The sequence below is a fragment of the Brachionichthys hirsutus genome, chromosome 8 (genome assembly GCF_040956055.1).
Source record: "Brachionichthys hirsutus isolate HB-005 chromosome 8, CSIRO-AGI_Bhir_v1, whole genome shotgun sequence".
Lineage (NCBI taxonomy): Eukaryota > Metazoa > Chordata > Actinopteri > Lophiiformes > Brachionichthyidae > Brachionichthys > Brachionichthys hirsutus.
The window spans coordinates 12,521,802-12,541,752 of NC_090904.1; positions in this window are offsets into that span (position 1 = coordinate 12,521,802).

Below are 19,951 nucleotides of genomic sequence, written 5' to 3' on the forward strand. Positions count from 1 at the left end.
AAAATGTCTGACCCCATGTACAATTTCTTATTGTGTACTTAGAACAACCAAGTTAACCTCTCAACATTTCCGCATTTGGAGGTGGGAGGAAACCGGAGAACCACCAAGCAGACACGGGGAGAACGTACAACCCCCACACAGATAGGATTTGAACCCGGTACCTTCTTGCTGTCAGGTGAAAGCGCTAACCACCACACCACGGCACCAACCCAAAAAATGGGCACAAATAATTATGGAAAATAAAGGCAGCAGCGTAGAGCTGATCACTTAACGGGTGCGCTAAGGGAGGGAGCATGCTGGGAGCCTGCACTCAACACCGCTAAGAGTGACTTGTATTTGTGTGTGTGTGTGTGTAGGTGTGTGTGCATGTGAATGTGTATGTACCAGAGTGCACTGAAGATGACTGAAGGGTTTTGGCAGAACGAGGTCACTCTGTTCTACCAGGTGAATTTGCGAGGGGGTGGACAAGCATAAGGAGATGCATTCTCGTTTGCATCCACGCACGTGTGTGTGTGTGTGTGTGTGCGTGTTCATCATGTCTGCAATTTCCCTGCCAAAATGCGTTTCTGGGGCTGTAATTTGCTGTTGGAAGCGTGTTTTCATGTCATATCCAAGTGGTAATTGCTGGTTGGAGAGGCAACCTGGACTGTTGCTTTTAAGTAATATGAGCAATTCTGCTCCGCGGCTGCAAACGGAATGACGCGGGTAACAAGGCTCTGACGCACATGAATATACAGTAAGCAAAATTTGATTGCTCATTACTATTGTTGTTCTTCCAACCTGACAGTGTGTCAGCTGCAATTTTCATGCGATTCCTTGCAACCGATAATAAAAAAAGATCACTACTTAATCCTAGATCCACTTAAAAGCAACGCCTCTCTGCATGGGACCAAAGTGACAAGATTATTTGGATATCAGTTTTTGTGACCCATGAGCATGATGCATGAGCATGTTAGCATATATACATAGAGGAAGCAGCATAGAGGATGCGATGTGAATGCTGCCCTGCTTAATGAGTGTCTCTCAGGAGAAGACAGGCACTCGTCTTCTGTCCCTCCAGCCAGCCCGGATCGCTGCCCTTCTCTCTCTCAGCATCATTAACTCCTCCGGTAATGACACCAAAAACACACAGTCCTGTAATGGGGTTAAGTTTTATTCTGACACTACAATAAAAGCGTTGCCAGCTTATGTGTAAACACAGGAAGTCGTCGCGATGCAGTATATTAGGTGAGAAAACTCACGGCAGAACTTGTTTTTTCAAAATGAGGAATTCTTCTGCAGGTTTTTATGAAAAGTGGTCCTGAAGGTGCGCTGGGGCAGCAAGAATACCAGACTGCAAACGATGTTATGCTACAGCTGCCTAATTGTATTGTTAATGAGTGATTCATAGATGGGTTGTGCAGGCTGAACCTCAGGAGAGCACTTTTTGCCGTTTGATTAATCCTGTTCTCTGAGCCCTGTTTTTTTATTTGTTGCCCTGCAGGGTGCATTTTTATTTTCCGCTTCAGACAAACAGCCTTTCATTTATCACATCGCGGGCTGAAAAGACACCTGTCACATAGCTGGCACCAGGCAGGGAGTGGAAGAGACCGCCTGGGGGGGGGCAAAGCTAATGTTCGCTGTGCTTCGTCCCAAATATTAACCAGGCTCCTCCTGCTCCAAACCTGCTGACGGTAGCCACTTCTCCACAGACGGAGGGAGGATGCAACCCAAACCTCCGTGGGCAACATTGCCCTACTTGTCTCAGGGTGACCCCCTTGTGTTCTACATGGCCCCAACATTTACCATTGTTATTTATGAGCTCTCAAACTTGTCCTTTTGCAGGGACACTGTGCGCCACCTGTTTTAGCAGCAGGTTCAAGTACAGTGCAACTTGTTTCTGCATAGGGGAGGGGGGGTGGGTGGGGGGGGGACTACTTGGCAAAATGGGATACAAGTTCTAAACTAGGCTGCAAGCTCTTGAATTAGCCGTCAGCTGCAGATTTTATGAAACAATTCTGAAGTTCTTATTAGAGTACTTAAAGTTAGAGAATGTAATGAGACTAAATATTGACCATGAGGTCTGACACCACCTCTAGTCTCTGCGCATGTTCGCGTTAAAGGAACGGTGAGTGTTAATTGGAATCTATATCAGTGAAACAAAATACCGTTTGACGTTGGTTAAAACAGATCAAGTAATTCTACCTTTCTGCAGCTACAAGGCTTAAGACGGGGTTTTGTGTATAAAATAAGAACAGAGCAGCTGTGGGGGAAACTAGATCTGCTCCGTGAGAGGGATTATGCAAGTTTATTTTGTTGCCTGGGCGGCGTAGTGGCGTAATGGTTAGCAGTGTTGCCTCGCAGGACAAAGGTACCAGGTTCTAATCCTTTCTATGTGGACTAGAAAGGGTTTTTTCTAATTGTAAGAGCAGTTTCAATTTACAAACTGAACTGTCATCAAGTCAACAGATCACTAAAGGAGCTACGGTGGTTCGGTCAGGTTAGCTTCCAGACCCGGGGCATGGTTACCTCATGTGCATGAACAGATGTTGTTGTTGTTGTTGTTGTTGTTGTTGACCACACCACTGACGTTAGTGCAAGAATGTAAACGGCTCCATTGGAACCAGAGGTTAATGTTCTTACTTCCTCTTTATCACTTTTCCCACAACGGTCCTCTCTTGTTCTCTCTTTGAGTGTTCAAACATAAAACCTCGATACGGTTGCATTTGATGCGCTTCTGGGCCAAACAACAAAACAAAAACAGGTGGGCTTAAGAGTGGGATCCAGTTGCATGGAAAGAACAGAGACCTTCCACTTTGACTGCTGCTTCTTTTATTTCCTTCCTCTGAAGGAAGGCTCCCCATTTAGACTTTGAGGTCAAGCAGAGACTTATAAGGACAGAAACGGAGCTGAGGAGAGCCATCTGGACTTGATCAGTGATTAAACACAGGAGATATAGGTTGGCAATTTCCTTATTGAGTGCTGTTGTGCTGAATAAGGGACCTTGGGGTTTATTATGGGTTATTTAAAATTCATGACATTGAAAAGAACTATAACAAAGACATACATCAGTCAGCAGTCACAGCAGCTCTTAGGATGGCCAATAATGCTTTGTGGTGGAGGTTATTGCTGAGTTTATCCTCATGGAGGATAAAGCAGTCTTCAACACATATTCCACCCCCCCACCCCCCCTCTTAATTTAATGGCGCTACAGTGCCTTTATTCAAACACCGTCTTTCTTCTGGTGCTAAAGTGCAGAATAATACTGGCTGAACTATGAGGAACCCAGTTCCAAAAGGCTCGGACGTTGTCTAAAATCTATGCGGCCGATTACTGATGTGTATTCAGTTGGAAATATGACATTGATAATGTTTTAAAGAGTCACAGTAAGTTTCACCTGCAGAGTGAGACTTTTATTGAACTTTTAATTTGATCCTTTGAACTTTTAATTCATCCGGTGTGTCTTAAAGGCTGCCGCTCAAATTTGGAAATATTCCTCATTGTTGACACTTTGAGTTTTATTATTTAGCTCCTAACAAAATATGATGCATTCATGTCTATATACTATACTATATAGTATATCTTTCAATCATGAAATTATTATTATTGTTGCTTTGGCTGTTTGTGCATCATGAGTGCTGTGTGTAACACTGAAAATGTCTTTTAATCCTCACAATAGAAATGATCAAATCATATCAAGGATATTTTGTTGATCCCAAAGGAAATTGGAGGATCCAATTTGAGCTTCCTTCAGTGGGGGGGGGGGGATCTGCTCGACTGACGAGGCTTTTCCAGGTCAGCTTACATATCCTAGTCAGGAATCACAGGAGGGAGATATTTGTTTGTGGAGTCTGAGCTCTGGGTTTTTGGGATAACCCCGTTTGCTTATCCAACCGTAGGAGAAACAACAGAAAGACGTTTCTTGATCTCCAGAAACGGCAGCATTTGAGGCTCCGACTGTATAATTGATGCCCAAACATGAATTGTGTTAACCTGTTCCTCTGCTCCTCTCATTAGGCTTTCACACCGGAGTATTCATGCCTGCTCCAAGCAAATATTCATGTCAAATGACAGACAGGCCGATTGACAGATAGATAGACTGATTTAACTAATTACATAAACACAAAGTAAGTCTTTTTTAATTACACCCTGCTGGGAACTTTTAAAATATAGTTTTATATTCACATTTTAGGGCGATGAGAGTGTCAAACCCTACTTTGAGGCAAACATGCTGATTTAATCGGCAACATTATCATAAAAAAAATGTTTTTCTGGCGAGAGAAACAAAAGTCAAGTAGGAAGATGATGACATCGTCATCATCACTATCATCATGTGAGCAGAGCAGCAGCAGCACTGCTTACTAATGTTTATTTAATCAGATGACTAATATGTATAAGGACCACACCTTGTCATATTGGTGCTGCTGAATGGGTGTGTGTGTGTGTACTTAACCCACTTTGTTAAAAAACAGCACACGAAACGGAATAGGGAAGTCGCACTGGGCGAATGGAAATGTTCATATAGCTTAATATTCATTACTAAATAGAGATTTTTACAGCGGCGCATCAGCGCATTAGGAGCCACTCTGAAAACTACTTAGATATTGAAGTGGACATTATATCTTCAATATGAGCTGCCTCTTCAACACTCCTTTCTATTTCTGTCTGATCACAATCTATGCCGTGTACTTGCTAATATTCATGCTGCCCCCCACATCCCTTTATTTTCATGTCCTCCTCACATTTCTTTTACTTAATACTGCTCATCTTTTAATGTCATCTTGGCTTTTCATTTTCTCTCTGGTTGTTGCTTCCAAAATGCCGTGGCACACCGTGTTAATAATTAACTGACAGGGATGTCTCAGGGGACGACCATTTGTCCTTAAATTATACATGATCGCTCTCTCAATTTGCCTGCCACCCTCTTTGTCACTGTATCAGTCTCTCTCTCCTCTCTGTCTCTTTATCGCTCTTTTTCTCATTTTTTTCCCTAATTCTTCTTAAAAGGTCAATGTTATCAGTTTGTCTAAAGGTTATGCCAAAAATAAAACAATCGTCTGAAGGAAAGGGATGGACAAATGTATTTGTCCACATTAGATAATTATTTGCAGCATCTGAGGATCTGGATCAGGATCCGCCTGGTTCTTTCACATCGCTTCCTCACTAATATTAATTACAGATCATTTTATGATGAGAAAGAGAAATAAAAAAGGCACAAATGTTCATGTTTCCTTCCTGGCCCTGAAGCGGCAAAGCATCCCAGGCACATCATCCATACTTGAACGTAGGCGGGATGTTCTCTCTCTGGAATCCTGTGATAGGTCAACAGCGAATGTATCGGCACCCCTGTCTTCAGTTCAATATTTGACTCTACGGTCCATAGAATAATCTCCGAGGGTCATTAAAATGCGTCTTGGCCACATTCTTTAGCCTAAAAGGCTCGTTTGACCTCACTAAATAAAAGTTTAAGTTTTGTGTTTGCACAGTTTGTCCTTTTGTCTTAAATTTTGCTCAACAATCCAACGCAAGATACACAGAAACATACAATTAGGCGAGAGAGAGAGTAATACTTTTACGCAGCACTATTCTGCTGTTGTCGCTTGACAAAAGAGCAACAACACTTTCTTTTGCGTGTTTCCCTGTGCGCGTCTACAAATGAGCAGTTTTTCCCATTTCTTACCATCCTGCTACACAAAGCAGGCCGGCATTGTTCACAATCCGGTTCTGTCGCTTTTCAAGCAATTATTGTGTTCGCAACACAGCAGCAAGGTTTTTCATAGTTTCATTTGTGCTCCTTGAATCGATAGCAGAAACACATTTCTATAGCCTGAGATTCTTTTTATCCCTTTGCTTTGCTTTTTAACTGCTGTTTCGGCGCTGACTGACAATGACGCGTTGGCCAGTTACCAGTGGCAGGTCATGGAAAATCCATTCATCCCACCACAGATGGTTAAAAACGGATGCGCTGTGCATCGCATGGATGTTGCGCTTCGAATCTTCACCCTTTGCGGATTGTGACCACTAAAGCCAACAGCGGTCTGAACGCCGCTGGCCGTCCCTCCGTCCAGCTAAAAAGCAGACATCTGCTTCTTTCATAGAAGAGCAGTCAATTTTAATGAACCTGTGTCACACTGCTCAGAAAAAGTCCCTGTCCCCATTATATCTGCATTATCTTCTTTATTTTTGTCTGTGAATAACCAAAGGAGCAAAAAGAGGGAGGGGGGGGGGAGAATTCCTTCTTGCATGCACATGGAAAAGAGAGGAGTTTGATGTGGCACGCAGACGGGGGGAGAGAAAATGCACATAGCACAGGGAGCGTTGCATTTTTTTTGTCTTTACAGCAGTCAAAGATGGACCCGTTCTTCCTTTTGCTCCCTTCACCCAGCTTAAGGCAGGAGAGAATGGAGAGTGTTTGAAGAGCTGACACGATGAGTCAGAGCGAGGCGAACGTGTGTGTGAGGGAGTGGGACGGGCGGTGGAGGCTTAGGCGTCTGCGCTGACAGCGTTCTCCCGCAGTCTGACAGAGCTTTGTTGAGGATCCAGGGTTTCACCGATGTTGCTGCCGCAGTAAGCTTCTAGCCCTGACCTTATCTTGCACGTCGTACAAATACGGACCCCCCCCCCCACACCGACATACACACACAGCCCAAAGCTGCATGTCTGCATCCACATGCAGGGGATGGACCAGGAAGTGGAAAGCAGGCTCTCGTGTGGACAGATGGTCCACACTCGGTAAAACGTCGTCACAGACCACATCTCCCACGGGGCAGAGCAGTGCCCCAGCAACAGATGCTACGGACAATAGCAACGCCGCGTGTCACACTGCGTTTCATACACGAGGCCGACGTGAATGCCCCATGCGGGGTATTAGCTTGGGTGTGTCAGCTCTGTTGAAAATGGCGGCCTTTTTTTGTCCATCTTGCAAACTGACTCTGACATATTGGAACTGTAAACCTCATTCTGTCTCTTTCATTGCCCCCCCCCCCCCCCCCTGTTTGTCACTGCATCACATCCACCTCCGTCTATTGCCCTGCCTCCTCCTCTCCATCTACCCCCACCCCCCTGCTGCCTCTCTTACTCTGCTGCTCTTCGACTGTAGTTAAGAGGAAGCAGGAAAAAAGTAGAACAAACATGTCGGCCGCAGCAGAATTCATTTTCAAGCCCCACACGTTCCTCCCTTGTACCTTCTCTTCCTCCCCTCCACCTGCAATATAGCTCCTCCACCGCTCCCACACAGGACAGGCCTTAAATAGAAAATGTGTCGTTTCCCTCAAGTCAAGGAGTACCGGTAAGTGAGTTAATCTGTCTGGCCTCTGTCTGTCGGGGCGCAAGCAGAGTTTAGGGCCTCTGGTTGCAGTGATGGAATCGCAGCTTGAAAAGATGGAATAAAAATGTCACGGTGCCTTTAAGGACAGTCGGTTTGACATTTCCCTGCGTAGGAAATGCGTATTTAAATTTTCTTTCGCCTGTATAATTGAGAGAAATGCCATATTGCACCATTATTTCATGTTCAGGTGTCGAAAAACTAACTTTAAAGAACACTTTATAAAGTAGTGCATACCTGGGCCATGAGATATCTCATATTATTATCTTCATAATGTAGCTCCCGGGGGAAATTAAAGTGCATCTTTAGCTTAGCAAAGCCAGGAATATGGATATTTGTCATCTCTCCACCCCTGACAACCTTGCAGATTCCCTTGTCTGTGCAGAAATTTCCACTTTAACGGTAACCATGCCAACATAGCTATTGTGCTTAATGGATTCCTGCACCTATATAGCTGAATACACAAATAGCTAAAGGTAAATGAAAGCTTTTCCCGTGCACAGCAAAAACACTTCAGATTTATATGTCCTGGCAGAATTGTTACCCTCGCCAAAGGGGAGGCGAGGGTATTGCAATTGGGTCCGTTTGTTTGTATGTTTGTCTGTCCGTCTGTTTGCTTGTCTGTCCGAGCGCATAACTCAAAAACTAGTAACCCAATCGACTTGAAATTTTTACACAAGCAAGGTTCTGTCCGTTGATCCGGATCTGGATCCAGATTCTAGAATTATTTTTACATCTGGAATTGTGCCTCTGCTGTAAACTGCCACTTTAAGAGGGAGGGACACGAATGGCATGATGGGAAAAAGAGTCCAGAAGGAGTCTTGTAGTACGTTCCGGAGCAGCAAGATAGAGCAGGTTTGGCCCCTCTGATCCGGAAGCCCTGTTTACTGTCTCACAAGATCGAAGAGTCTTTTGGAGGCGAGGGTCTGCAATCTCTGATTGTCTTTCTAGTTTGAGTTGACTTCTTTCAGATAAATTCATGGTGGAATAGTGCAGCAACGACCAATGAGGTGTGAGAAGGTGGGAATCTGTGGCGTAAACGGCGGATTGCCATCAGCTCCTTCAAACAGCTCCTTCAAACAGACTTTTTTTTTAATGCTTGTAACTCTAAAGCAAATGAGCCGGATTCCCAAACTCTGAACCTGTGACTTCTATCCATTGCATTTCAGTGCCCTTTAACAAATACAGAGGATTTGAAGTGTTGACCAATTGTGCACTTCAGGCCTCTTCAACATGCCTTCACTTTTAAACTCTGCACTTTATTTATTTTTTCGAGTGCTACAACTCTGATCATGAGGAGCAGCTTTGGTTTGTTCATGCAAGAAAAATCAGTCAGACCATCCCGTGGGAAAAAACATGTTTACACCAAACATGTTGAAATCTCCAAATGCTAAGAGCCACTGCATCTCTGCCGAAACCTCAGGAAGCTCCGGAGGAGAGAGCCGCCGGTTGAGCCGGGGTTTACGGAGGACTTTACAACCACATTCTGCTTTTTACTAGCAGGAAGAGAGTTTGCTCTTAGAAAGTTTTTGAATTAACTTCAAAATATCTTCCCTCTCATTTCTCAACCTGTCTACAGCAGCCAGCACGAGCACTGGCTGTAATTAGTCTCTCCTGATCCTGCTTACATGTGCTTTACTCCAGGAACAATTTTTTTTTTCTAATGGGACCTCTGAACTAGAGGAAACGCCTCAAAAAAATAACAATAAAAAAAGATAACAAGGAAAAAGGTCCAGGACTTGACCGGATCCTATTCATAATGCCGAAGGACTAGGAAAGGCAGGAAGTGTCTCGCTCCATCCGAGGTGACTTGAGAGAGATATAAAACAGTGTACTTAGCAAATCACCTTAGGAGACAAACACCGGCTGCCTGACAATGGTGAATAGCTCACACTCCCACCTGTGCAAATATATGAGTGGATTAGTAGAATTAAGATTCCTTGGCAGGCGGAATAGGATAAGCAGGTGCTTGTGTTTAGAGGTCTTTTTGCTTCCCCTGCCTGTCTAAACATTGATTTGTCTGACTCTTGAAGCAACGAGGAATCTAGAAGTGGTTCAGGTAATAGCAGGAATTGAGCCCATCCTGCACTCCCTACCTGGCTCCAGACACATCAGCGTTTTTGCCTACTTTTTCTTAGGGTTTTTCATTCCCAGGTTTCTGACAGTGATCAGAATCGTTTCCAGGAATGCACAGCCGAACAATGCTGATGAAGCGGAAAGGATCTGCCTTTCAGGATCTTGAGTGGCTGGATGGATGCGGCGCCATCACCGCGGTGTCCTCTTCTGCTTCTTTGTCACCTTGCAGCGCATGATACTAGCCCCCCCCCCCCCCCAAAAGAAAATAAAAAAAATCACTATTTGGAATGGGGCGGCTCGGTGGCGCAGTGGTAAGCACTGTTGCCTCACAGCGAGATGGTCGCAGGTTCGTCTCCGGCTTGTGGCCATTCTGTGAGGAGTTTGCATGTTCTCCCCATGTCTGCGTGGGTTCTCTCCGGGTTCTCCGGCTTCCTCCCGCCTCCAAAGACATGCAGCCGAGGCCGATTGGTGACACTAAATTGCCCGTAGGTGTGAGTGTGAGTGTGTGTGTGGCTGGTTGTCTGTCTCTGTGTTGCCCTGCGATAAACTGGCGGCTTGTCCAGGGTGTCCCCTGCCTCTCGCCCATTGACTGCTGGGATTGGCTCCAGCTTGGCCCGCGACCCGATAGCGGAATAAGCGGTGAGAAAATGAAATGAACTATTTGGAATGCCTAAAACATCCACTGACAAATTGATGGTGGGAATACAGCCGATCGCTGCCATGAAGATAGAGTTCGACAATGAATTTGATATTTTGGAGACAGAAGCTGTGATTCCAAGACAGACAGACGGACAGACATCTTGTGTGCCAGCTTTGTACATTTGCTGCAGATTAACTTTTGCTTTGTGAAGATGTCCAGTGTCTTTCGCCTGCATCTGTTAACACTGTTAGACTGAGTCTTCATTTTAACGTTCTGCTTCATCTTCCATACACACAGTCGATACGTTTTCATTCCACTTTTCTTCCGGTTCCGGGCTGCTTTAAGAAGTAGGGCAAACAAGAAACGGTATTAAAGAGCTATCGGCAGCTAACGGGCCCAGACACCCCAGGAGGGATTTTATCTTATTAGAATAAAGTGCGCTGAGATCTGACTCTTCTCATTTGCTTTTTTATCCTTCTGTTCTGCCCATACAAGTGAAAAGTTCTTTTCTTTGTTTTATTTACTTTACTTAGGTTTTTTTTATTGATTGTTGTATAACTTGGATGCATTTCACACATTTCTACTGGTCGCAAACATTGGACGGTGAAGTTCAGTGGACCGTGGAGATCATCGGGGAGAAGTTAGAAAAGGCTGATAATGACTGAGCAGTTTAGCTTATTTATTTATATTTGATTATTTACACTTAAAAAAAAATAAAGTCCTTGATGACAAGTTGCAGGAATCTGTTTATTGAGAGGAATCCTTGACTGACTTTATTTAATGTGTTCCAAGATGACTGATTGGACCATAAACAGCTTGTATTGAAGAAATCGTCTTGGCAGGTCTCCGATGTCTGAATATCAGCTGGCTGCAACATCGCCCGTGAACCAAGAGGATCATCAGACAATAGCAATGGATTCTGAAACGGAAAACGCAGAATTCACAAACCTGGTTTGACACAACAAAGACCAAGCCAAGCACAGATTGGCACGCCATTGACCAGCGGCACGCTTGTTTGCTTAGGCAAGTTTCTGCAGAGACTGTTGAGGGTGAAGACATCATTAAGGAACCCCTCCCATTAGATGATGTAAGCATGGTGCCTGCATTACAGAAGTCTGACATTCTGCTGTGACGCAATCATCGGCGCGATCTCAAGCTCATTGTCATATCAGCAACGTCAGCGATATCATTTGCAGTGATGGCAATTAAAGGCCGACACGGGATGCTGGTTTACTTCACATCTACATCGTTTGCCTTCGAGTGTATGAATCCTAACACAGAACTATTCATCGAAGAGTCTGCGGCTGTCTGTTAAACCCTGCTCCTCATTAAAGTGCCCCCAAACACCCAGCTGCAGTCTGGCCTTTACTGGTCACTCCTAAGCCACGTTGCTGCCGGCCAAGTGAGATCAATCCCATTTTTCTCCCGAAGATGACGCTGCGTATAATGACTCGCTGAAGTGGAGCAATTAAACCGATTCCCGCTACTGTTGCAATAACGCCTATAACTCCTTCTGAGCAGATAACCTGAACAGCCTCATTCTTTATAAATGAATGACTTGTCTCCAGATAATGTATTATATATTTTTTTATCACAAGGTCATGAGTGATGTATTATCAGTTAATGAGAAATACAGAAATGTGTGCTGTGAGAGCGGCAGGAAGGAGGTAAATACACACTAAGAGACACACTCATTTCACCTTTCAAAAGGTTGTCTTTTTTCCTGTCCCGTGGCGAGCTGATAAGAATAATGGCTTTAGTGCCATGACCCGCGGAGGCCAACCTCCCATCCCGTCCCGGTAGATAGTTGAGCAGCCTCTCCTATTGTACCTCCTACATCCATAGCAGACAATGAGGCTTAGCATGGCCCTCTTAAGGGACAGCTATACGCTCGTATTAAGGGCCACTGCAGATGTCTCTGATAACTGTCACTGGGGGGGCACTTATATAGGAGACGGAATTAGAGGGAAGGTGAAATGAGACTTTCATTAGGTTATTTACAAGTCATCTGATGTGAAAAGTCATTTGAAGGCCTGAAATGCTGAAACAAATTAAAAGGGATTGACTTTTGGAGGCGAGCATTATTTCTTGCTGTGAAAACATCACAGCAGGAGCTGAGCGAATTTCAACATCATTTCATTTGACTTCAGCTCGGAGCTTTATTTGAAGCAGAAAATGAGTATGAAAGGGTCCTTGTTGAAATGCTCCCATTACTATCTCTGTGATCTCTGCATTTGCACAGCGTTCGGCATTGGGAAACATCAAACGCTCTAAAGAGGGAAAGTGAAAAATGTTAAGTGCAAAAGTATTTGCCGTGTTTTTAATTGATTCTCTGGAACAGGCAAGAGTGACTTCAAAGCAAACAGTGGTTGAAAGATACCCAGGTTTGTTGCTTTTAACGGTGGGCTGCACTAATACCTATCCAGGCTCAGCCTGGAGGTGGGAAAGGGGAGCCACACTGGAGGAAAGGTTTTAGCTGCAGTTTCCTGTTTTGCAGACATGATGGATGTGGTGTGCGCTTTTCCCCCCCACACCCAGAGCTCCAACATGTCTTCTCTGTGTTGCATATAATATCATGTCTAGCTTAAAGAGCACACTGTTAATAAAACCACACCGATCTATTTTCTCTTTGTAGCCTGCGGTCAGCTGCTGTCCGAGTACAACAATATTCTTGCTATCACAAATGTTTATTTATATCTCTATTTCTTTATTTATGCCTCACTATTTAGGCATCACAACATCTCGGCCCGCAAGTCCCTGAAGTCGTTGGTCTTCAGGTCAACCTCATCGCTTTTTATTCTCGCTTCTCTGGAGGGAATAACCTAAAAGCAACTTGTGTGTGCCGGGTGACAATAATGAAGCCAATTACTCCCGCCGGTTGCTTTGCTGCTCAATCAGCATCGTGACCTTTGCAGCCTCAGATGGCATTAGCCTTAGATCAGATGAGCGGAAAATGATCACCCCAGGGAAGCAAAGGCAAAGATCACTCTTGAAACGGCGTGTCCATACCCAAATGAGCAAAAACCGTGTTGCATGCTGGGTACGTGAATGCAGTTGGTGCACCTGACCTCTGACATCGCTTCGGTCGAGTTTTGTCCCTGGTCTCTGGGCCTGGAGACGAATGGTGCTACGGCCTATCGGGGGGGCTTTGGAGTAGAGACAGGATTAGGAATAAAATGGATGAGTGCAATGGATAATGAGAAAGGTCTGTCTTAAATCTAATCATTGACTTTAGAAGACATGGAGAGGGCGAGAGAAGATAAGGAGCCTTTCCTGTTGTGATTACACCTTTTATCATGACTGAGCATCCAATACCATTCCATTGTTGTCTTAGTTAAAGCAAACGCCCCATTCTCTGATTTATATAAACGTAGGGAAAAGAGCGTTTCTGCAGGCTCAGAAAAGTCACGTCCTGCTCGCAGCGCAGTGAAGCGCCTTCTATCACGCAGATTTAGCGTTGCCTTTGACATCCATTCCTTTAAATCACTCTGTCAAGTATACAATATTTTTCTGTTACTCTTTAAAGACATATATGCAATAGTAATTAGAGCAGATGTAGGGAATATCATTTAAAGGCTGAAGAACAGCTACACAATTATCAGCAAAGTAGGCAAACCTATTTATGCTAATAACACGAGAAGAGGAAAGAGAGGGAATCGCAATAACCAGAAAGAAAGAGAGGGAGAGTTTGGGCTGGCGGTCGCGGGAAATGGAGAGTGAGATTTGAGATGGCGAGATAAATTTAGGGAGCGTAAAAGAGGGATTAACAGCTGCTGAGTTAGTCTTGTGTTTCCCTGAGGATGAGGAAGATCGATGTAGAGGAAGCCTAATTTAGTCTCATATTATACGTAGCATCATGTGTGTATGTAGGCATATACACACACACATGATAACGTCTGAGCTAATCAAGACCATCTAAAAATAACCTGCTAAGGTGTGCTGCAGTCATAAACGGCGGACACAGGCGGCGTCCGGCCTGATGTTCTAGAACGGAACCCATTTGCTTGCTCAGCCATTTTCAGATGGGAGGTGTTTCTGCAGTGTCAGTTATTATTATAAAAGTGTGGCTGTTATCTTAAACCTGAAGATTGTTCTCTACTTTGTGCAATACGTGCAGAAGAGAGAATGTGAATCAGCCTCGAAAACAGAAATCCATTCCAGTCATTAGACGGTTGAGTGAGAGTCGCTGTTATTTCCCAGGAGCCCCTTTTTACCCCCCGATCTTTAGCCCCAGTTTGCTCATACGCCCCTTTTTTTGTCGCTCGGTCCAGCTGAGGTCCCGCCACCTCGCTTTGGCCCATGTGAGTTTATTACATCGTACTGGGAGTTAACAGAAAGCACGCAGCCTTGAGGCAGTTTCTTGACTTCTTGACTCCTGAAAGAAGATATTTCTGTGATAAAGCGCGTCCTCAATAGTCGCCTTGCTGATGAGGATCGACGAGGGGGAGCCAGATAGAAGCAATAAAACCAAGGAGTTCATATGGGCAGCTTGTTGTGTGTCATGAAGGTACGTTTTTCTGGAGCATGGGGGGCCCTGGGGGGCTTCGTACTGTGTTGTTTGCTGCATCGGTTCAAGTCTTTCTAATGCCGAGAGCCATGCAAAAAGACATAAAGATGGTGGATGAAAGGACACAACATGGGAATATTCATGCAGTATTTTAATCTAATCATGAATTACTATGGGCGGCACGGTGGCGGAGTGGTCAGCGCTGTGTCACCTCACAGCGAAAAGGCACCAGGTTTGAATCCTATATATACTGTGTGGCGTTTGTATGTTCTCCCCAGGTCCGAATAGGTTTCATGGGTTCCCCGGTTCTCCAGTTTCTTCCGACCTCAATAAACATACAATTTAGGTCAATCGGCTGCCCCAAACTGTCCGTAGTGAGTGGTTGTTCATCTCTGTGTGACCCGGCGACGCACTCGGGGTGCAGCCCCCGCCTCTCACCCGCAGCAAGCTGAGACACTCCAGCAACTCCCGTAGAATACGAATTAACGGCTTCGGAGCTGTCTTCTTGTTTTTGTCTTTTTAATTGGTAGAATAAAAAAAAAAAAAAACTTAAATATTACATTTGATTTATTAGACCTTTTTTGATCACTAGAATTACTGATACCTTTAAAAAAAAAGAATCCGGATGTACCTGTAGAGCGCACGCATTGGAACTCGCAGCGCCCCCTAGCTGTGTTATGCCCTGAAGATAACACACACACTCACACACACACTCAGGCAGGGATGAGAGAAGCTCGTGGGCTGAATGCTGGTGTATTAATCACTCTGACGATTAGCCCTGCGATCTGTGACCCAGTCTTTTAATTGCATCCGCTCCGCTCCCCCCCCCCCCCCCCCCCTTCTCATTCCTCAAGCCTCCTCATGCCAGTGCCCATGAGAGAAGGCTAATGCAGAGATAAGAGCCAAAGCCCGCGATGTGTGAACCCCGAATGCTCTACCCACAATGACATGGGCAAAACCCACGGCACAGTGTTTGAAGCAGGACTTTAACCCTCTAAGATTTGAGCTACAAAGTGGAGCGGAGCTGAGTATGTAATGCGATGATGTGCAAAACAAATATGTGTGAAGGCATTTTCATAATCCACTGAAAGAGGGCGACAACCTTTGAAAAAGGAGCATGAGGCCCACACAACATCCGGCGTGTGTGCTTGTGATACCGGCAGATCTGCGGTATAGCAACTCCAACGGTTTCCTTTAATGGCAGCTGCATCCATACCTGCATAACAAGGGAGGGGGGCAGAGGGCGTAGGCAGGTATTGGCCCTCTAGGTGTGACAGCGTGCTTATAATTTGACAGGTTTTAGTTTTCATCCGTCTGCAGTATGTGCCAGATAAGAAGCGGCGTTTAAAAAGTGAAACATGAACACTGACGCACACAAACGCAGGGTGACAGCACACACACACACACACACACGCCCACGAGTTCAGTGACTCAATGAGACCCATGACCATTTATCCATCAGCTTTAATAATCACATATGTGAAGATAAAGTCACACACCCCCCACTCCAGTGTCCCACTTCTCTCTGTCTTTTTAATCTCCCTCCCTCAAACACACGCACACACACACACACACTTGAGTCACAGTGGTTTCCTTTTGAGAGCGCAAGCTGTCAGAGGGAACTGTGTGGGCTTTTGTTAAAACACAGAAGTGCAGAGGCAGAGAAATTCATTTCCAACTGCAGCAAAAAGGAGAGTCTTTTCAGGAAAGTCACATTTTACCTGCAGTGTTTTAAAAATGGCAGCATGTAAATTGAATTAGTTGTAAGCTTTCCGGGGGGAACGCAGCGGGCTAGATTTCAAAAGAGTTCAAGGGTTGGGGGTTGTGCGGCACGGGGCGCCTGGATGCTGCTCTTCAGTCGATGTAAAACGCGGCATCAGAAAATAGATTTTTACAACTTGACTTGCCAATCGCACCTGAAAGATGTCGCCTTTTTCCATTTGCGTTCCCTTCGTCTGAAAGAATATCACAACCAACAGGTCTATGAAGGCGACTTTCAGATGCTGTGATGTCAGGTGTAAGCTTTTCCTTTTTCACCGGAGGAACACATTTACATTTCGGTTTTACCCGAGAACATTCCAGTCCGACTGAAAAGAGACTCAAGTTGATTTTTGGGGGGGGTTTTCACTCTGCTGTTTTTTTTGTTGGCGATTCAGATTGTATTTTTGTGTTCGAGCCACGTGGTGTGACTTCTTAGCACATTCAGCGTTTGTATCTTGTGCTTCAGAGACATATTTGATAGAGCGTGTCATTAAAACTCAGCTTCCCGCCTCGCGTGACATTTTTCACGTCAGGATTCGTTTCAATACTTGATTTGTCATTTTTGAATGAATTAGTTATTTCAGGTTAACTTAAAATAAAACCCCGATGGAATAATAACGACAAGCTTTCAAAAATGACTTGTAACGAGCACATAAAAAAATACATGGTGGTGTTTTGTTTGGATTGAGATATTCCCTTTGGCTTCCTTTTACCATGCAGCAGTATTTGCCGCACCTTTGCAGTGTTTTTCGGTGCCGCTGTCTGTCACAGCTTCGGCTTGGCAAAAATCAGCCATTTATGAAGTGAGTGGGTGGCGTTGTTTTTCCTGTTGGCGTGAGGAAAGCAGCAGGGTACCAGAGGGAATATTTATCTAGCACAGTGGCACGAGCCCGAACAAGAAAGAGCTCCATATGCTGAATCTGGATAGATCTACTAGCATCATTTATTTAGCAGACTCGTCAACCCGGCAGCACAAAGACTTCAAATGTTAACTTTTCTTTATGTATAAAGGATGATTTTTATGTCCTGCACAGAGGAGCGCGTTTGTTTTTTGTTTTTTTTGTCAGACACTTTTAGCCGTTTTCAATTTAATATTTATAGACCTCATAAATGAAAATGCATTGGAACTCATTACGGTGAAATGAACAGGAAAGCAATAAACACAAAGTGAGGCAAGCAAAATATTTAAAAGGGAGGCTAATAATAGTAATAATAATAAAGCAGTGTTCACTGTAAATCCGAGAGCAACACTCCTAAAGGAGGCGTGAATGTTAAAATCAAACCAATAGTACCCGAACTTTACGTCTTTTGAACCGGTTCCTCAGCTCACTTTGATAATATTAGCATCCGTCCTACAAAGACATTCCTTTCTGTCTCTCTGGCTGGCCTGGTTTGTAACAGGGAGAACCTGCCTCAGTCTGCGGGTGTCACAAAAGGAGGAGGAGGAGAAGGAGAGATAAACAAGGGCAGTAAGCAGCATGGGGACCAGGGAGCGGTGAAAAGAGGCAAGTGAATGAGACAGGGAGGATAAGGTGACAGGGTGAAGCGCAAGCACCAGGGAGGAGCGGAGGCGTGGACAGTCGACAGGTGAACACGGTGTAGACGGATGCACAGGGACGAGGGGGGCAGGCGCCATGCGGGCGCACGTAGCAGGGTGTGCAGTTATTCCCCACCATCAGCATTATGCACATGAAATGTTTCCATATAAAAGCTGTTTTAGCTTTCTCTGGGGTACTGTTTTGGACCGACAAGCAGGAACAGATAAAACAGTGTGTGTGTGTGTGTGTGTGGTTGGCAGTCACGGCTGCTTGCTCGCTGTATTTTCAGCGGCGTCCGTGCCGTGCTAGCCGCTCTGTTGGACAACATGTTCTCGGTCGTACGAATCCAGGGAAGCAGCCGAGCATAATTCCACCAGCCTCAGTGGCCTGTCACACGCCGAAATACACAGGATACCCTCCGATGCGCCCACGCAACCACGGCCTCATCTGTCGTCCTTGTATTCGTTTGCGGTCTTACGTAGGTTCCAGACGCCATTTACGCATAAATCATGTCAGATTTTGAAAAAAGGCATATCCAGTGTAGATCAGGCCAACTCGTCGGTGGTTCTTTCACCTCACACATTAGCGCCCGCCTCTCTTTGGTCCGTTCTGTCTGATAGTCTAGGCAGTAGTTCACCTCCGATCCTCTTCATTTCTTCTCCTTTATTGTATTCCGATTATGTTTGACAGTCTGATTGTTGCGTTTATCGCTTTTATATTTCAAAGTCATCCTCCACCTACAGAAGACCAACTTTATTCTGCAGAGACCCAACAAACACTCGGTGACAGCGACGGGAAAAAATTGCCTTTTAGTAGGCAGAAACCTCCAGCAGATCCCAGAGTCAAGGTGGGCGGAGCCTCTGCCTTGACCTGTGGGGTGAAGGAAAGAGAAAGAGAGAGAGAGAGAGAGATGGGATGAGAGAATTGAATAATAGAGCAGCTTATATTATTATTATTAGTAGTATAGTCAGACTTGTGTCGTGTCCCGTAGGGCCAAGGAGCAGAGCCAGACCCCAAAAATGCGGAGACTGAGTTGGGAAATCAAAATACAGTCTTTAATGGTCCCCAAAAAACACAAAACACTCAGTCAAAAACTGTACTGAGGGGGTGGACGGGCTGGAACGTCCTAACAAGAAAACAACGCAAAATCACAGCCAAACAAAAGCGCAGAACCATCAGCTGGTCTGGAAGTTGACTCAAACAAACAAAATCAAATACTTTGCTGAGTTCAGAAACGGCAGAGAACGGAACAGCTTCACCAAAGAGCAGGGACTGGAACGGGAAAAACAGGAACAGATCGGAGGGGACGGGAGACAGGCACGGGAGACATTTGGGTGATCCGGTGATTGACTGTGGGGACGGAGGAACTTTAAGCAGTGGGATAATGGGGATGATGGGTTTGAGGTGCGTCTGTAACTGCCGCTCCGTTCTCTGCCACGCCCACTGTCGAGAGAGAGGGAAGAATGAATGAAACCCCCTGAAACCCCAACAACTTGGCACCATTACTTTGAAAGCCACTCGATTTCCCATAATTTCACAGTCAAGGCTTTCTGAAAATGTGCGACCACTGCCCCTCATTTTGACTATGTGATTTTGACTCTGTGTTTTTGACTGCGTGATTATATTATGTCAAAGCGACTAACTTTTGTGTATTCAGCAAGTCTTCAGTTTGAGCTTCACCTCTAAAGAAACCTCGGTTTGAAACACAGACGTATTCATTCGGTTAACCGGATGTTCATTTATTAAATCATCGAGTTCCTTTTTGAGCATATCCTCTGTTTTACGTGTTTCCACCAGAGCTTTTTTCTGTTTGCTCCTGGTGCTTCCGATCAGCTCAACAGGTAAGAGTAGAATCTGCTGTCGGGATTCATAAAGCATCCAGAAACACTTCTTTGTTCTTGATGATCGAGGAACTTTGGTTTTATTGACCTTCAGGGCTGCCAGCATGGAAAATGCCCTGATACTTTGTCTTTATTTATTCACCTTTCCTTTCTGTATTTTGCAAAGCGGAAGATGACAAAATGAATTACGCGCACTGGGGAACAATGACAACAAATAAGCCCGCATGAGTTACCAGCAGTGCTCGTCTTCATTCACCGCGTCTACTTTACGACAGGAGGGAATGA